This window comes from Callospermophilus lateralis, chromosome 5, assembly GCF_048772815.1.
Source record: "Callospermophilus lateralis isolate mCalLat2 chromosome 5, mCalLat2.hap1, whole genome shotgun sequence".
Taxonomy (NCBI): domain Eukaryota; kingdom Metazoa; phylum Chordata; class Mammalia; order Rodentia; family Sciuridae; genus Callospermophilus; species Callospermophilus lateralis.
This window is the reverse complement of record NC_135309.1, coordinates 55,049,943-55,068,277: the sequence shown is the minus strand read 5'-3', so window position 1 is coordinate 55,068,277 and position 18,335 is coordinate 55,049,943. Positions and strand designations below refer to the sequence as shown.

The 18,335-nt window shown below is 33.7% G+C and overlaps 1 protein-coding gene across 2 annotated transcripts in view; it reads right to left on the bottom strand.

Annotated features, from left to right (window-relative positions):
• Positions 1 to 18,335, bottom strand: part of Srfbp1 (serum response factor binding protein 1) — a 62,316-nt gene that overhangs the window by 22,141 nt on the left and 21,840 nt on the right. The gene's annotated exons all lie outside the window — the stretch shown is intronic.

The following is an 18,335-nucleotide window of genomic DNA, read 5'->3' as shown; positions in this document are numbered from 1 at the left end:
TTTTTATACTAAGCAGGGTTTGTTTTATTTAAGTAGGTATACAGCCATTTGGGGGATAAATATTTGCAATCCCTGTATCTTCTTGTTAGATAGTTCCCTTCACAAGTATAAAATGACCTTCTTTGTCTCTTATAATTAATTTTGGTTTAAAGTCTACTTTGTCATATATGAGAGTAGCTACTCCTTGTTTTTGTTTTCCATATGCATGGTGTATTTTTATTTTCATTCTTTCACCTTCAGCCTGTGAATGTCTTGGGGCTTGTAAGTATCTTATGAACAACGTTTGTTTTTCAGTCCACTCTCTGAGTCTTTTAAATGAATAGTTGGGATCATTTGCATTCAGTGTTATTATAGAAGTGATTTTTATTTCCTGCCATTTTGACTTATTTCTAATGTTTAATTCAAACTTGATTCTCCCTTGCTCACTACTTTTTTAGTGAGTTTCAAACATTCACTGGCTCTAATGTTTGTTTTTCATGTATTGTACATGTAATTTTAAGTATTTTTGGTAGTGCATTCTGTATTTAGATTTTCATTTGATTCCAAGGTTTGGATAATTTTCTGGTATTTCACTGCAAAGACCATGCATTCCTTTTATTTGTACCTTGCTAACTTCTTCTGAGCCAATGATTCATAATTTCTTCATGTTGTCCCAGACTTCTTGAATATTTTGCTCAAGGTCTCTTATCGTTATTTTTTTATTGTTGACTTTGTTTACAAGATTATATATCTGTTTCAAGCTTGAAATTCTGTCTTTTATGTGGTCTAATCTATTGGTGATGCTTTCAATTGAGTTTTTATTTTGATTTATTGAGTCTTTCATTTCCTGTATTTCTCTTTGGTTGTTTTTCAGAATCTCTATCACTTTCTCAAAGCATTCTTTCACTTCCTGTATTTTTCTCTGGTTTGTTTTTAAGATCCACTTTTAGTTCACTGATCATTTCAACTCTCAACTTTATAAAGTCTTTACCCAGCATTTCCTCAACTAAGGTGTCAATAGAGTCAGTTGTTGAAGTGGTCTAAGCTATTTGGGGCATTTTGTTCCTTGCGCTTCCATAATGTTTGTATTTATATCCATCTGCCGGGAGGATCATCTCTCCTTTTACAAGGGACTTTTTAGTGAGTTACTTTCTCTTTTAAAGTACCCCAGGCCGGGCAAATAGCTACATGTCAAAACTCCCCTCATCTTGTACCTGCTGCACCACTTTGAGAGATTATATTAATCCCCATGACCTATACTCACATTATAACAAGGCCCAATATTAATAAGCCTTTGAAAACCTTATAATGTTCTCCACAATTTCTTTAACCCAAGTATAAAATGGAAGTAATGTTCTCGTACAGGCTGAGAAATTATGTATTAAGGTAGTAAAATTACTACTTAACTACATATAAGTTGAGGATGAAAAAAGAAGGAATAGACCAAAGGAATAAAAAGAGAGAAGAGAGAGAGAGAGAGAGAGAGAGAGAGAGAAGAAAAAAATTATGCAAACCTGAAATAAGGAGGAGTAAGGAATGCAAATGGAAACAAGAAACAAGAAGACCTGGTCTAGGAAAGAAATGATTTAAATAAATGCTTTAAAACATTGTAAGAAATAGTCAATAGGGTTGAGGATTACTATAGCAAATAAAAATACACTGATTTGATATGAAAGATAGTATCTGTGAGATCAAAACTGACATTAAGGTTATTTATGGTATTCCATGATGGGCGATTTGAAGTGGGGAAATTTTTTACTGGGTTTTCCTGGTTTGGATTTCATCAGGATTAAGAATTGCTCCTCAGCTGTACATCAGCACTCTTCTGACACATTTTAAGGCAGCCCATCCATTCTTTGCTGTCTCTAGGCACCTATTAGATTTCTGGTAGGTCATAGTAGTTATAGGCCTAATTGCCTATAACTTACAGGTTTCTCCTTGTGACAGGCTAACAGTCTTGTGTGCCTTTCTGAAGAAAAGCTCTATGAACCCAGGGTTGCCAAATTCAGTGTGGGCTCCCCTGTGTATATTTCAGAGTGTGAGGGGTGTGGTAGTCAAAGGCAGAAATGTGGTGAGGCTGAAGGGACACTGGGTGGTCAGTGAGAGATACAGTGCTGCTTGCATTGATTTGTAGTGCACAGGCTGGTGGGCTTGAATCTGGGTATGTGGAAGGGTGGCTGGGGTTTGTTGCGGTCACTAAGGTTCCCGAGCAAGCCACTGAAGTTGCTAGCCAGCCCAAAGGCCCAAGTCTGTGTGCTCAATGGCCACAGTATCTGTGGCTCATTTTCTGTTGGATATAGGGGCACAGGGTTCATGTCTGTTGCTGGCTGCTGTGAAACACAGATTACCAAGTTCCTTCTACTGGACCTAGTTGGCAAGAGCCTACGTCTAAATGGTTGGCAGCTATCTGCAATTGTAAGGACTGTGTGTAGAAGCCATCTATGGGTGGTCTGGTCACTATTGTGGCACTGAAGTCTCCACCATGGAGGTTGCAGATACCAGCAATTTTATATTTGGCGGGTGGGTGGGTGTATGGCAGGTTGTCAGCCTATTTTTGCCTACTCAGGCAGCCAACAGCACTCCCTGGAAATGACTTGTTCTCATATCAGCTCCATCCCACTCCCATTGTCTCTGGCTTGGCAAGGGGGTTTCTTTAACTTCAGCTAGCAGATCCCTCTATAAGGGCTACTGGAATATACCCTTTCAGAGGCATTCCATATGGCTTTGTTTCTAATCTGTAGATGGGTAGAAGCAGGACAGATTTAATTTCTTCTAGATAAGGCTAGCAAGGGGTGGTCTCAAATGGATTCCCTGCCTGGCACAATTTCTGGCAACAATTTGGGCTGAACCGTGCAATCTTCTTCACTGTCTTTGTAGCTGCTATCCTGTTCTAACTTGGTTTTTTTTTTTTTTCTTTCTAACTGATGTTAAGGGGCTTTGCCTCTCCCTCTTTCTCTCTGTTACCCCCCAACCTTGTCAAGGTTCAGGGTCAAGAAATTATTTTTTTATTTTGTGCTCCAATAACCAAATTCCTAGGTCCTCAAAGTCTCAAGCTGTCCAATACAGAGTTTTAGGGCATTTACTCTGTAATCCTCCTCTCTGGTCAGCAGTTCTTTCACTGCTTTGACTCCAGGCTGTGGAGGAGTCAAGAGTTGCTGCTAAGTTAGTTTCCTAAGGATAGTTTTAAAGTGATAAGTTTTTAAACAACTATCTTTATTATTCTAGGATTGAAGATAAGTTTCAATAGGTTATAATTTGGGCTAGAAATTTTATTTCATTCACATTAGAAGAAAACAAATGCTCTTCAAATTATAGTTTATGAAGGTTGGTCATTACAGGAAAATTTACCAGGCTCTACCATATTATTGATATAAACTGTAGGGAATATCATGAGAATTGATTTTCTAAGATTTGAGGAAATTTTCAATTTTAAAAGAATGCCTGGGATGATGAACAATTTCCTCTGACTGAGGCTGTAGTACTTTACCTGACAATGTATCAACTCCCTTTGTTATAAATGAAGAGTTTCCTACAAAAGTGTTGGAAAGCAGGTAAAATCTCAAGTTTTGTGGATAAAACTAAAAAAGCCCTAATTATTTAAAAAATAGACTCTGAAAGACATGGTAGTTAGTTAGAGGCTTCTAGCATCTGTCTAATTTGTTTCTATTAGTTAAGCTTTTAAATTAGGATTACCTAATCTAAAAGTTAAAATAAACAACCATATTTTTTCTTTAAAGTTAACATGCTTAGAGTTAATATTCTGTTCACAAAACTGTAACAGGCTTTAGCTATCACATAATTCCAAGCAGGCCTGGGTTGTTCAAATTCTGTGCAAATTCTCTCTTCAGGTTGGCCTTCAGCCAGCTCCTGATAGCTGATCTCTGAGTCCATGGGTTACATGGACTGAAGGAGTTTAATTAACAATGCATTTTAGGGGTGAATATGTCTTTGTTTTGGGAGGCTAGAGTATGACTGGCTGAGATCAATTGTATAGGAAATTAATTCATGCTTATGGGACTGGTTCCCAGTAAAAATCTTGGGCATGATGGCAACACATTGTCACATCACTGATGGGATTATGTCCACAGTGAGTCCACTGGGAGAAGCCTCTGGTTTTTCATGGACTTTGCTCACATACTTTCCCCTTTTGCTGATTTTAATTTGTATCCTTTGCACAGTAATAAACTGTGAGTATAAGAGTCTTTGCTGAGTCCTCTGAATACTACTAGTGAATTACCAAACCTCAAGTGATCTTGTGAACTCACAACCCACACATTTTATAGAAAAGAAAATCATGACCACAGAAAGTTGAAGAGATTCATTCAGAGCATCACAGCAGGGGTAGGATAAGAATTTTGGTTTTTGCCATATCCTGTTGCCAGTGATAAATCAGAAATTGCTTTAATTCCTTCTATTAATCTAATGTTATTCAAGTAATTTAATTCCTTCCTAATTAATCTAATGTTATTCAAGTTTCCCACACTAAAGATTGTCATCTACTAATAGCAAGATCCATCAGAATTTCAGTCCCCAATTCTACTATGTGCTAGATGCTACTGTTTTATTAATGTATAAAACAATCAATTTAATTAAAATTAAGTAGTCCATTTTTTTTGTTATTTGTTTATATCCATGTCTTTCTTCTGTCCAGAGACATTTGTTTGAACCTTCTAAAATACTGACTCAAAAATATATAATAGTATGGTGATTTTTCTGGTTTGGTGGGGAAATATATGTTTCCAATTTAAACTATTTTGTACCATACTGTGGGACATATTGGACATTATAAAAAGTAATATGGAGATAGTAATAATGTTGACATTTTTAATTTCAAGGAGATCTTCAGGGTCTGGCTTTTAACTTAATAAAACATAAGAGATTTTTGTGTTTACAGCTAAATGGGATGTTTAGATTATGAGAGGTTAACTCCGACCACAAGAAAAAAGATGCTAAGAAAAAGTATGTATTGTATGTTTTTGGTGTATTTGGAAATGAGTTAAATAATTTTTCTGAAATGACATGTGAGACAGATACTGACACCCCAATCTTTATGCTTTTCAAAAGACAGGCATTTCATTAAGGTTATTCTTCATTGACAACAAAAACCTTATTTACTAAATATTGTTCTACTCTTTGTTAAATCAGCTCTACTAGATGAAACTTAAAGTTATATATACTCTACTATCATACCACCAAGGGATTTTCCCATATAAGTATCTGTTTTCTTCTTACCCATTTCTGGGTACACTCTCCTGTAGACAATGGCATCTCTACCTGTAATGGTTTGGATATAAGGTGTCCCCCAAAAGAATGAATATTCAGAAATGAAATGACTAGATCATGAAACTATAACTTAATCAGTTCACCTTAGCTGAATGGACTACAGGGATGGAAACTACACAATGATGGGGCATTGCTACAGAAAGTCAGTCAATGGGGTCATGTCCAGGAAGGGCTTATCTCCCAGTGGCCCCTTTCCCTAGCCTTCTTTGTCTGCTGGCTGCATTGAGTAGAACCCTGCTCCTCTTCCACATTCTTCTGTTATGAAGTTCTACCTCACCATGGGCCCATATTGACTATGGAATGAACCACAGAAACCATAAGCTAAAATAACTTTTTCCTTCTCTAAGTAGTTCTTGTCAGGTGTTTTGGTCAATGATGAAAAGAAGAGTAACACACCACTGTCTGCAGCTCAGATTAGAGAACTTAGAATCATCTGATACTATAAGCCTCTTTATTATGATTCTGTAATATTCCCATTTCTTTTCTGTTTTGTTCAAGTTGTTTCTTCCTTTAAATTTATCCTACTCCTACATTCAGAACTTATATTATGAATTGTATGGATTATAATATTTAACTGGTTTTCTGTCTCCAGAACCAGGAAATTTAAATAAGTCAAAGACCTTCAGATTGACATTCAAAATCTTTCATTACTGGCCAAATGTATCTTTTTTTTTTTTTTTTGTTAATGTTACACTTGTTCTAGGAAACTTGTACTCCATGCATTCACAATTTTATGCAGAATCATCTGAATACATTTTTCTATTCTCATATCTCAACATCTTGGGTGAACTTTCTCTTTTTTAACTGTCTTCAGAATGCCTTCTATTAACAGACCACCAGCTTTTCTATACCCCCTTTCTCTTTGATCTTGATTTCCAGTCTTGGTTTCTATGTACCAGAAAGTGCTGGGTGTGGTCGCACTCACCATGTAATCCCAGTGGCTTGGAAGATTGAGGCAGGAGGATCACAAATTCAAAGACAGCCTCAGCAAAAGTGAGGTGCTAAGCAACTCAGTGACATCCTGTCTCCAAATTTAAAAAAAAAAAAAAAAAAAATAGGGCTGGGGATGTGGCTCAGTGGTTCAGTGACCTCAAGTTCAATCCCTGGTAACTCCACCACCCCTCCTGCCGCCACAAAAGGAAGCAGGGCTTCTAAGAAAAATGGCACATTACAGATAAGAAACAAGAAAAAGAGGGTCTAATGGGTTCTTAAATGAGATTGCAAAATAGTTATATAAGTTGGTGTAATGGTGTCATAACCATGTTGACCACATAATTGGCTGTTCAAACAGGACCCATCTGAGAATGAAATGAAACATTAATAATAAATATGCTGGGACAAGTCATGAACATCAGGGAATTTGGTAGTTACTACACTTGTGAATACCTGCAACCTTCAGATGCTCTTTATTTGCTCTTAAGCCCACCCTACTGCCTTTACCCCAAATTACCCCTCCAGTCTCATTCTCTTAATTGACCAATGATCTCCACATTACTAAACCTAAGGAACAGGTCTCAATATTCCTGTTACCTAACACAACAGCAGCATCTGACTCTTGACCTCTTGACCTGGTCTATTGTAGACTTCTCAAAGTGACTTTCTACTTTTTCTTTGATATACTTTCTTTATTTGACTTTCAGGACCCATATACTTTGGCATACAAAACCTAAGACATTTTTCTTGAGCCAAAACAAGGTGTTCTAGTCATGAGGTTGGCTCTGAGATGACTAAAAGTGTGTGACCATTTCTGGCAAAGTACAAGATTAAATTATACCAGGTAAAAATGTGTGTTTCTTTTAAGACTATAACACTAACTAAAATAATAATTTCAGTTTCCGGTCTAAAGTCACCATGAAATCTGGACAGTAAGGATGAATAATAATACAATGGATCTCTGAAAGATTTCTGTTCGGAGAAATAACTTTTCATAATGGCATTGAGGACAATGGCCATCTTAATATTTTTACCAATGCATTTAAATCTATTAAAAGAGTACAGAAATTCAAATTCTTAAAAAATGTATTCAAAGAGTGCTAATGCTAGGAATACTGATATTACATATTTTGTTTAATCACCACAGCAGAGAAATCAAACCAAAGCTGGCACATGCCTGTAATTCCAGCAGCTCAGGAGGCTGAGGCAGAAGGATCACAGGAATACTGGCAAATTCAAAGCTAGCCTCAGCAATTTAGCAAGGGCCTCAGCAACTTAGTAAGACCTTGTTTGAAAAATAAAAAAGAGCTGGGGATATGGCTCAGTGGGTAAACACCACTGGGTTCAATTCCAGGTTTCTAACAAATCAAAACACGCACACACACACACACACACACACACACACACAGATATCGTTAATAATAGAGTTAGTGCTACATGTAAAGTAACTAGGGTAATCCGTGTTTAGTATTCTAATTTCTGTTTAGTTCTCAATGGAGGAAACAATTAAAAGATTTCCAATTTATTAAATGAGTTTTCTTAAATTGCATGAAATTCCCATTATGATATTTACCCCTACACATGAATTCTCATTCCTATATCCCCCATATTACAACAGAATTACTACTTAGAGATTGGTGAAAATTATTATAATGATTCATTCTAGTTTTGAAGAGTATGTGTGAGGGGATGGTAAATGTTGCCTTTTTATCACATAAAGCTAAAGAAACTTAAAAATAAGAAGGCACAAAGTGTGTTGACTATCATAGGTGGGCAGAAATGAGGTTAAGAAATAAAATTAGTCAGAATGAAAGCAGTCAACTGATGAAAGAGCCATTAATATTCATGAACAACTAGACCCAGGTTGGCAAACAAAAGGGACTTAATTTAAGTTCTTGAACAGGAGAGTGATATAATAAAACAATGTAAGTTTACTACTAGGAAATTTTACTGATGTCAGGTTTTTGCTGGCAGCCAGTTAAAGAATTACTAAATGTCTACAAATAGTACTGTCTCGCTTTACTTCCAAGTTGAATTTCATGTCAGAAGTTGAGTCTTTATATTTTAAAAACTACACTTAATAATTTAAGTATAATTTATTTTCATCAATTTATGGAAATTACTATTTTGGTGGGCAAACCTAAAGGAATACTAGCATAATTCAATAGCACAAAGATTTGCTTTTCATTTAAAAATGGCAATTAATCAAGTATTAATCATAGCAAATAATTCTGTCAAGTCAAGCTTCAAAACCTTTTGGCTATATAGTCCTCTCTCAACAGTAAAAATGCTTTTTAGAAAACATGGGGAAATAATTTGTTTAATGCAAACATTCAAACACGATAACACTTTCTTATGTCAAATAAAAAAATCGAAACCATTCTTGACACAGAAAATTACTTATTTCTATAGTCATTTTCAAAGAGATAGGTAGAGAAAATCAGATCTAGCCATTATATTAGTCTGAAGACCACACAGAGAACACCTGTGTATTCTAAAGAATAAACCATAATATATAGAGTCCCCCTACCCCTCAACTTTCGTTCTGGAGAAACCCTTCTAACAAAATGGCTGGTATTGGGGAGAATAAGTTATTATTTTTGAAGTGGAATCTAATTATTTTAAAGAGGTATAATTCTGTGGCAAATTTATAAAGAGTAAATAAAATACCTGAAACCCCTTTATTTTCACATGTCTTCTCAGGATAACATGTTAAGAATAAAAATAATAGGGGTCAAAAGAAAATATATATTATTTGGTATCATGCATTGTATCAACTGCAGGGGGGGGTAAAATTATAGCTTGATACAAACTTATAGCAGCCACATTTCTCCTAAAAAATTTTAACTACATATTTGCAAGCTTAGTTTTCCTTGTCCAACTCCAAAGATTCTAAAGAAAAAAGAAAACTCAACATCTTAAGTTTAATAATTACATAAGCTTATAGAACGTTTCTCCCTCCTCATTAAATCATCCAGAAACCCCATCAAAGGGCTAAAGAGAAATTACATTAGGTTACTGAGGTAGTATTTCTTTTTCTTTTTTTAATATTTTTTTTAGTTGTCAATGGACCTATATTTTATTTATTTATATGCGGTGCTGAGAATCAAACCCAATGCCTCACAAATACTAGGTAAGTGTCTGCCACTAAGCCATAACCCCAGTCTAATAGTGTTTCTTTATAATTTTGAATTCCAGGCTAAGATGCAGGAATATACTAAAAAGGATATAAAGATGTATTAAAAGAAGTAGTATTTAAGTGAAAGAACAAGAGACGGTTTTTATAAAACCCACAAGAGCTCAGTCTGTTATTAATATAGAAATATTAATAAATTAATGTTAATTAATTTTAATCAAAAGTATTAATTAATATTTATATAGAAATTATATTGTTACTTAATATTATTATGTAAAACTATATATAAAATTTTTAAAAATCCCGTTTCCCCCTAAATACAATGGGGCCAATAGGAACCTTAAACTACCATGAAAATTAAGAGATAATATATACCGCTCTAGTAAAGAGCTGGCATAGGAAAGAGGCTCAATAATTAACAATTAGAGCTCCTATTATGTTATTTATAGATGGTGCTCTAGATAAGACTAAGCTTCCTAGTATAATGAATAATAGAGAAGTCTGATATGTGAAGCCTTGTATAAAACAGTATCCTATCCTTGCTAATAAGCTGGAATCAAAGATCAAGGAAGTTCTCTTGACTAGGAATATTAGTATCTGATTTGTGGTTAAACTGTCAAAACTTTTCTATGAAGGTTTCCTTGATTATTATTGGCAACATTCTCTTGCTCTTTTATAAATTTCATAGCACCTATCATAACTTATGCTGGTCTAAAATTATGCAAACCAGACATCCCTTCTGTGATACAGTGAGCTTTTGCAGAGTAGGTATAATGAATCATATGACACACAGCTATACAAAAAGAAAGGTTTAATAAATGTCTGCTCAGCATATGAAAAACATTTAAGTCAGAAGGTGGATCTATAGGCTATGGCTTCTTCTACTTATTTCACCCCCAATCTCTTTTCCTTTTAACCAGTCCTTCTACTCTGTCTTCAGCAGATAACACCAGATGATTACTTAAAATTCTTTTGTGTGTCCATATTTTCTAATTAGCTTTTAAAATGTAACTCTACCTACTATTTTTAGCTAATACTTCAGCTTTTTACTTCTTGCATTCCATATTCTAGCTATGCCATTAACAAACTGAAGAAATACATGCTCAGCACTTGCTTCAGGCTACAACTAGTACACTTAAGCATTGAAATAAAAGATAAGATGTTTTAAAGATTTGATGTTTTAAAAACTTACAATGTGCTACATACTATAATGGAAATACAAGACACCAAATGACCTTCCAAATCAGGCCATGTACTTACAGATCTGTATGCTTTGTTTATGAAGTGTTCTGTTTAATCAGAAAGCACATTCCTAGTAACTTCATGTTTATTCCAGTTCTAACTTGATGCCCTCCGGCTCTGTGCAGTCCACCCAAAGGTGTAAGAAATAAAATCAACTGATCCCTTCTCTAGGTTCCAACATAGTAAAAAAAGAATTGAATGCTTGTTTTTAATACAACGGTATGTTCTTTGAAAGAATAAATAGTTTAGAAGCATTTTTTTAAAGTTGTAGTTGGACATAACACCTTTATTTTATTTATTGATTTTTATGTGGTGTTGAGGCTCAAACCCAGTGCCTCGCACATGCTAGGTCAGCGCTCTACCACTAAGCCACAGCCCCAGCCCCTGAAAAAATAAATAGAAATGCACTCACCTATACAGTAGGCTTTAAATTAAAATGTACTGAACCTGTGTATATGATATGGAATTTATAATAAATGTTCTGTAATTCCTAATCTTTCATTTATAGTTTTTATTTTTCTATTTTCAAATTCCATGACTAAACAGAAAATACATATAATCATTAATAAACTGTGATGCTATCTTAGATTATAATGAGCAGAACAACTATTATTAAATATGACCCACACTTCCAATTTCTATTTTAATATACTCAGTATCAACAGAAATCAGGAAATTTGAAGTGAGGATTTCTCTTCCTACTCTACCCATATATAAAATGGATATACCATGTAGAGTCTGGCTAGATTTTACGGAGGAAAAGGGAAGAATAAAAAAGACATGCAATTTTATTGGAAGTTGCTAAGAAGCATTAATCCTGAAAGCAATCATTTTCTTTTGAGTTATTTTTATTTTATAATTAGTACCAATCAGAGAAATAGAAAAACAAAAACTTCATATTCAAGAAAAAGTGAAACACTAGAGTTTCTTTTGTTATCACAAATATTAATTTTTTTGAGAAGATAAAATACTGATATTATTTCGCACATATAAAAAAACAAAAATACATGATTTTTTCCATTACAATAAAAATGTAACAATGTGGGCTGGGGTTGTAGTTCAGTAGCTGAGCACTTGCCTAGCATGTGTGAGACGTTGGGTTTGACTCTCAACACTGCATATAAATAAATAAAAATAAAGTTCTATCAACAACTAAAAAAAAAAAAAATGTAAGATGTGTTCAAGTTAATGAGTGTAAATGTTTGAAAATAATTTGTCTCCAATTAACCCAGAGTTGAGGTGACAAACAGCTGGCAAACAAAAATAAAACCCAGAACATTTTGTAAGACTTGATCTTACTCCTGCTTTTCTTTCCTTTAGAGCCCTTTGTCTCCCATTGTGTGTTTCCAACAAAATATGTTGTAATATTTACCTCTTTTTTTAAGCACCACATTATTTCATACTGGAATTATGATAGTAGTATTGGTTGTCCAAAAATTTTGAATAGTTAAGAACTGCCTTGGATACTTTCACAGTTATTAGGAAATATCCTGCCAAGGTTGCAAGTTCAAATTTCCAGAATTACAAAATTTAGAAAATCAAATCAAAACAACAAAAAAAATTAAAAACATTAAATAATAAAACTCATGTGACACTCCTTTCTTTTTTCCCTACTCTTAAATCATGCTTACATATTCGTAGTTTTTGAATTAGGGTTTATCCAAATGTAGCAATTCAAGATTCAGTTCTTTGTTCAAAAACCAGATGTGTTATCACTCAATAAATGGTACCAGCATTCTCATCAGTTCTGCAAATAAATGCCTGAAACTTGTCCTTTGTTTTTAAGCAGGCGTAATGAGGTTCAAAACAGGATGGATAGCGTTTATCTTTGCCACATCTTCTCTTATTAATACAGAAGAGTATTTTAAGGCCACCACAGATTTATCTTTATATAAACTTGACCTGCAATGAAAATCATGACTCTTTTAATATATTAAAAATGCAAAACAAGGGTTTAAGGAATATGACCTATTCAAAACACTTAAACCTGTAGAAACCACATGCTAGACAGCAAACTGGGATTTCAATGTGATGATCTGTTTTTGAATGTTGTTGCATAAGTGTGAGAACAGTATACACTGATCTTTTAAAACACCACTAATATTTCCTGTTTATCCTTTCAAAGGTCACAAGTAGAGTACAGAGGGCTATTAAACCAGAGCATCTTGCTCTACTTTAAGAAGCAAGGAAAAGTTCTGCCTTGTAAAAAATTAAATTAGAAATTACTTGGCCTTAGGGCACTGGCTTAGGTGACTGTAAAATGTAGAGAATTTTTAGTGTGCTGTTTCTGGTACTTAACATTAAAAATATGAAAACAAAACCTTTCTTATGTACCATTAATAACTGTTCAACAATATTCTACTTAAGTCTAGAGATGGAAAATAACTTCACCATTATAAACATACCAACATGGTTAAAAAAATTTTGCATTAAAAGTCACTCAGTCAGCTAGACATGTAGCATCCACTATGTATCAGACACATTACCAGGTATTGGGACAATAAACTTGAGTAAAATAATTCATTACCTTAATAAGTTATAAGTTGTAGGAATGGCATGAGAACAGACCACACAATAGAAATATGAAGGGTTATGTAGAGTGGGTGGTTAATAGTTCTTTTGGAGAGAGAGTGGAGGTGCTGGAGAAAGTTTCCTAGAGCTAGATATGTGAAGAACTAGGTATTGAAGGATGAGCAAGTACTGTTTCTGGTGGGAGAGAAATATTATGTTTAAAAAATCTGATAACAGTCAAGGAGACATGAAAGAGATTCCTATGATTGAGATTCCACATAGCTGGTATAAAAAGTATAGAGTAGGTAGAAGACAGAAAAGCAGCAGAGAGATAGCTAAAGCAGAGATTACAAAGGGTCTTGTATGCAAGGTGGGGGAAAACCCCATTTAGATTTGCATTTTAAGTAGAGTCACTGATTTTAGTACAGAACATGATTTGAAGAGGTGAGATGGGGCTGGAAGTTAAGAGTAAGAACCTGAATTAAGAAGCATTTTGTAGTATATATTTGTAAAAGTGGAAACGTTCAGTCAATAATTTTAACATATGTTGTTTTGTCTGAAAAAGGGTACATCCCTTTTAAAGCCCAGAAATGGTGAATAAGACTGCCTGTCCACGCACCAACGTTTGTTCCAATAATAGGTATTCTGATTCACATGAATACAACAGTCATTAAATTTCATGGTGTACAGTCTTACAAATTATCCATAATCTAAGTTATCTACTTAGCAAGTGTTCCTCAAAAAAGATTATCAGTAACTGTATCAAGACAAAAGCAAACAAAGGGAGAAAAAGGAAGTTAGAGAAAATGTGATGGGATAAAGAGAACTAAATGAAAAGATTAAATAATCACGCAGATGGAAACATTCTTACTGGAACCTATACTACCTAACCTCATGGAGAAGTACATTATTTGTTACCTCTCAGTGAAAACACTATCCTGAGCTGAAAGTATTTATTGGGACCTTTAAAGTGACCAGTAGGTTTCAAGAAATTATTTGTTATTAGTTTCCATAAAGAATTAGAGGGATATGATCTAAGTAAAAAGGGCATAATTATGAAAGAAACTTAGGGGTCATACTACTGACTGTTATAGATCCTGTGGCTAGAAAGGGCCCTGATGTGGGTATGCTTGAAGAGTACAGAAAGTAAATGAAAAGCAAAAAAAAATATATATATATATATATAAACTACACCTCTTCCATATTTGGACCACTGTGTGTAGTTTTCAGGTTACAGACCTGAAGGAAGAAAATATGACTCAGGAAACAACTTAAGGTTTAATTAAATTGTTTTACAGATAAGAAACAGGATTTGGGGGCTAAAAGGAAGAAAAGCATGCCTGACCTACTTAGAACATATGAGCAAGAATAAAAAGCACTTTAGTTATGTAAGCACCGTTCTGTAAAGCAACTCAGACCATACAGAAACTTCTACCTAACAAACTTATCAATCACTACAATCTAATAATAAGTAAATATTTTGAATAAAATGATAGTGTTAATTTTGAAAATACACCTAATTCATCACTCCCTTCCTGAAAGTTTCTTCACTGGTTTTCTAAATACCATACACTTTTGGGTTCTTTGTCCTTCTCTGGCTACACTTTCTTAAGTTTCTTTTACTTAAAAAACTTCATCTTCCTAAATATAAAATTTTAAATTGTTATGTCAGAACAAGAGACTAACAGATAATATGGTTAATTGTCCCCTACCCCCGATCCTGAAAATAACCATAAAACCTGGGCTTACAAAAATAAAGCTCTGCAATAAGGTACTAGAAAGTTAATCAAAGTAGATAGACTGATGAGAAATCTAAACTTAGCATGAAGCAGGTAGCAAGCTATGCATAACCCCAATCACTCTCTGCTTCACTCGTAACTTTTGATTGTTTATATCCTTGAAACTCTTAGTAAAATTGAATTCTAAGTAAGATTTCTAACAAGTCTGATTTAATAACAGGATTCTTTGTAATGGCTAACAAATAAAAGATAAAACTGTCAAAATATAGTCTTAAGATTAATGATACTTTTAATATGATTACTTTAGTAGTGTAAGTGAACTAAATGGTAATTGATACATATAATTAACAAAATACTTAAAAAAAAATGTATCTTGTAACCTATGAAGAATTTCATTTTAAGCACAGTGTGGGGGAAAAAACACCAAAAACAGAGTATGTGAAATTACAGAAAGCAAAAAGAAAAAGGTCACTGATTTTTAAAAATGTATAACTTGAAATATCAGAAAAATCTAAATAATATATGATTTTACATAAAACTTCTACCAATCACAACCTATGGTATTTTTCTTTTCTTTTTTTTTAAAGAGAGAGTGAGAGAGAAGAGAGGGAGCGAGAGAGAGAGAGAGAGAGAGAGAGAGAGAGAGAGAGAGAGAATTTTAATATTTATTTTTTAGTTATCGGCGGACACAACATCTTTGTTTGTATGTGGTGCTGAGGATTGAACCCGGGCCGCACGCATGCCAGGCGAGTGCGCTACCGCTTGAGCCACATCCCTAGGCCCTATTTTTCTTATTTGTGATCCACTAATTACACTCAAAAAGAAGCATGAGGCAGATTGATATGAAAAGCTGATGGAAGTTAAAAAAGTGGTTTTAATAATCAAGCTGAGCGCATAAGATTAAAACAAAGGGAAAATAGTTTTAAAATAGAGACATTAGGCAGCAGGTAGAACAGTCTCACAGAAGAATACACAAGTTCTCAATGTACAAGAATTCTCAACATAGGGAGAAGGAACAGACTCAGAATCTTAAAAAAACAAACAGATAAAGGTAACTGTGTAATCTTAGTTATGAAGAATTAAAGGATCTGAAACATAATTCACATCTTTGGGCCTTTGTTTTTTTTTTTTTTTTAAGAAGGTTTTATATCTCATCCAATCTTTAGGAGAGTGAGTCTAGATATTTTTCAGGAAATTCCCATCTTACTGATGCACTAAGGGGTTAACTCCCATTTGACCCTGGGAGAGTTACTTACTTTTTCTAAGCTCCAGATTCTTATTCTGTAAGAATAGTATAATAATGATATCTAACTCGTGAGACAGAGAATGTAAAACACAATGTCCTGTTAGACACATAATAAAAGCTTCGTAAATGCTACTTATTGCCTTTATTATTGAATAAGTGACTTCTTACACTGTTTGAAATGTCATTTTATGGTTTAATTTCATCATCTACTTTTTCAACTAAATAACTTAGGGATTTGTAAGTGTCAATAAGCTAACTTTAGCTCCCAGAGAAAAAGAAACTGTTTCAGATGTCAGTTTTTATGTTGGTAACAAAGTTAAAAGTATGCATAATATTAGGCATCAAAGACTTGGGATTCATACATGATAGTCTATAAAATTAGAACCTATGATTTTATAGCATCATAAAGATCAGGTCATTCATTTTTTTCTTGGCTAGAAAAAACAAACTCCCATTTCTAAAAATATATTGGGTTTTCTTCATGAGGATGTCATCTTGTAACAAAATACCCTGTTATCATAGAAAGCAAGTATAGGACAGTATGTCATGAATAAGACTATAAAAATCTAGTCCTGTATGAGCCAAGAAAAAAATTTCTCTGGAAAAATGAGTAAGTAGAGGTTTTCCTGCAAATTTAATAGAGACTGTGAATTTAATGTTTTGTGACTATTTCTGTGATATTCACATAGAAAAAACTTCCTTAGAAAATTAAGAAGTGCCTTTCAATTAAGAAAAATTCTAAATGTATTTGCTTCTTTTAGAAAAGACCAATTTTCTAAATGTACCATTCAGAATGAAATTTGACAAGAAAAGCAAACCTATAGTCTTTCTGGTGCTACTTTTATTCTGCTTTTTATATTTAAATTTAATTCAATGTTTAGAGAGCATTACAAAATAAGCTGAAGTTAGATTAGCCAACCCAGACCATCCAACCCCCTGCCACAAGCTCAAGGAGTATATATACTATACATTTTATGTCTTTAAAGAACATACTGGCTATGAATTTAGCTTTCTACAAGGTCAACAAGTTCAGAGTGGTCTCACATCTGAGGGCAAAACAGAAAAACAACCTATGATAGTGACATAAAAACCTGGTAAATAAATGAACTTTTAACACTGGGTGTGATTTCCTCTGCTGATGAAACTTAAGAATAACAAAAAACAAACTTTACATAAAGATCAAGTAGGACAACTTTCCTTTCTAATGAACTAAATCAAATTAATTATTGAGAGTAATAAAAGGGAAGTATTCTAATGATTAATGAGAAATCTTTTTGTTCTCAAACTCTTCACACTCTGCATATAAACTTAATAATATTTATTGTTTGTTTTCCACCACAAAATAAAATCATATAGTAGATTAAAAATTGAGTAATTTAGGACTACAAAATGAAAGATACTACAGGAAAAAACTTAGGTAGGCAATATAATTTAGTAGCACCTTGTTTAAGAGAAAGTGGAAGACAGAGCTACTTTATCACATCCTATCTTAGCATTATCCTCAAAGTGAAAATCTCCAAATATTTTTTTGTTTTAGGAGTATTATGGAAAAAAAAAAAGGTGTACCAAAAAAAAAAAAAAAGGCTAAATGATTCACAAAGTGAAAACAAATAATTAGAAGTCAAATACAATATCTCCCTGCCCCCAAATGACTACATAAAAGGGGATTATTACTTTGAGAAAGAAAAAAAAATATATCAAATGAATTACATGAATTTCCTATAGGGAGGAGAAAGGGGTAAATAATAGAAATAACCACATTCACACTGAAAAGTACTCCAAAACCTGTTTTTATTCAGATTAACTGGATAACTTTATCCTACGCAACACTTTACCATCCTTTTAAAAGGAAGAAAGGGTAAGAAGCTTTGATAATCTAGCTCAATTAAAATACTGTTAGAGAATTCTCTTGCTTTTATCTAACTCAAACTTGGAAGTCATACCAAATTATAACAGTAACATACATACAAAATTACCCTGTAATTAAGATAATTGCTAGTACCAAATGTTGTTTTTTAAGTTCTGCAATAAAACAGTCTCCCAGACATTTAATGGTATGTCATTTGGGAAATGAAAGTTTCTATAAATTAAGAGCATGGAGAAGACCTAAAAATTATGCTAGTGAAGAGTCTGGCTGGAAAAAAAAAATGAATCATGTTGGAATAACAGTAATTTTATTTTAAGTTACTACAGAACTGAATAAAATGCTGACAGTACCACATAAAAAATTTATTGAGTTGGCAAAAGGCAAGGCATGATGTCAGCC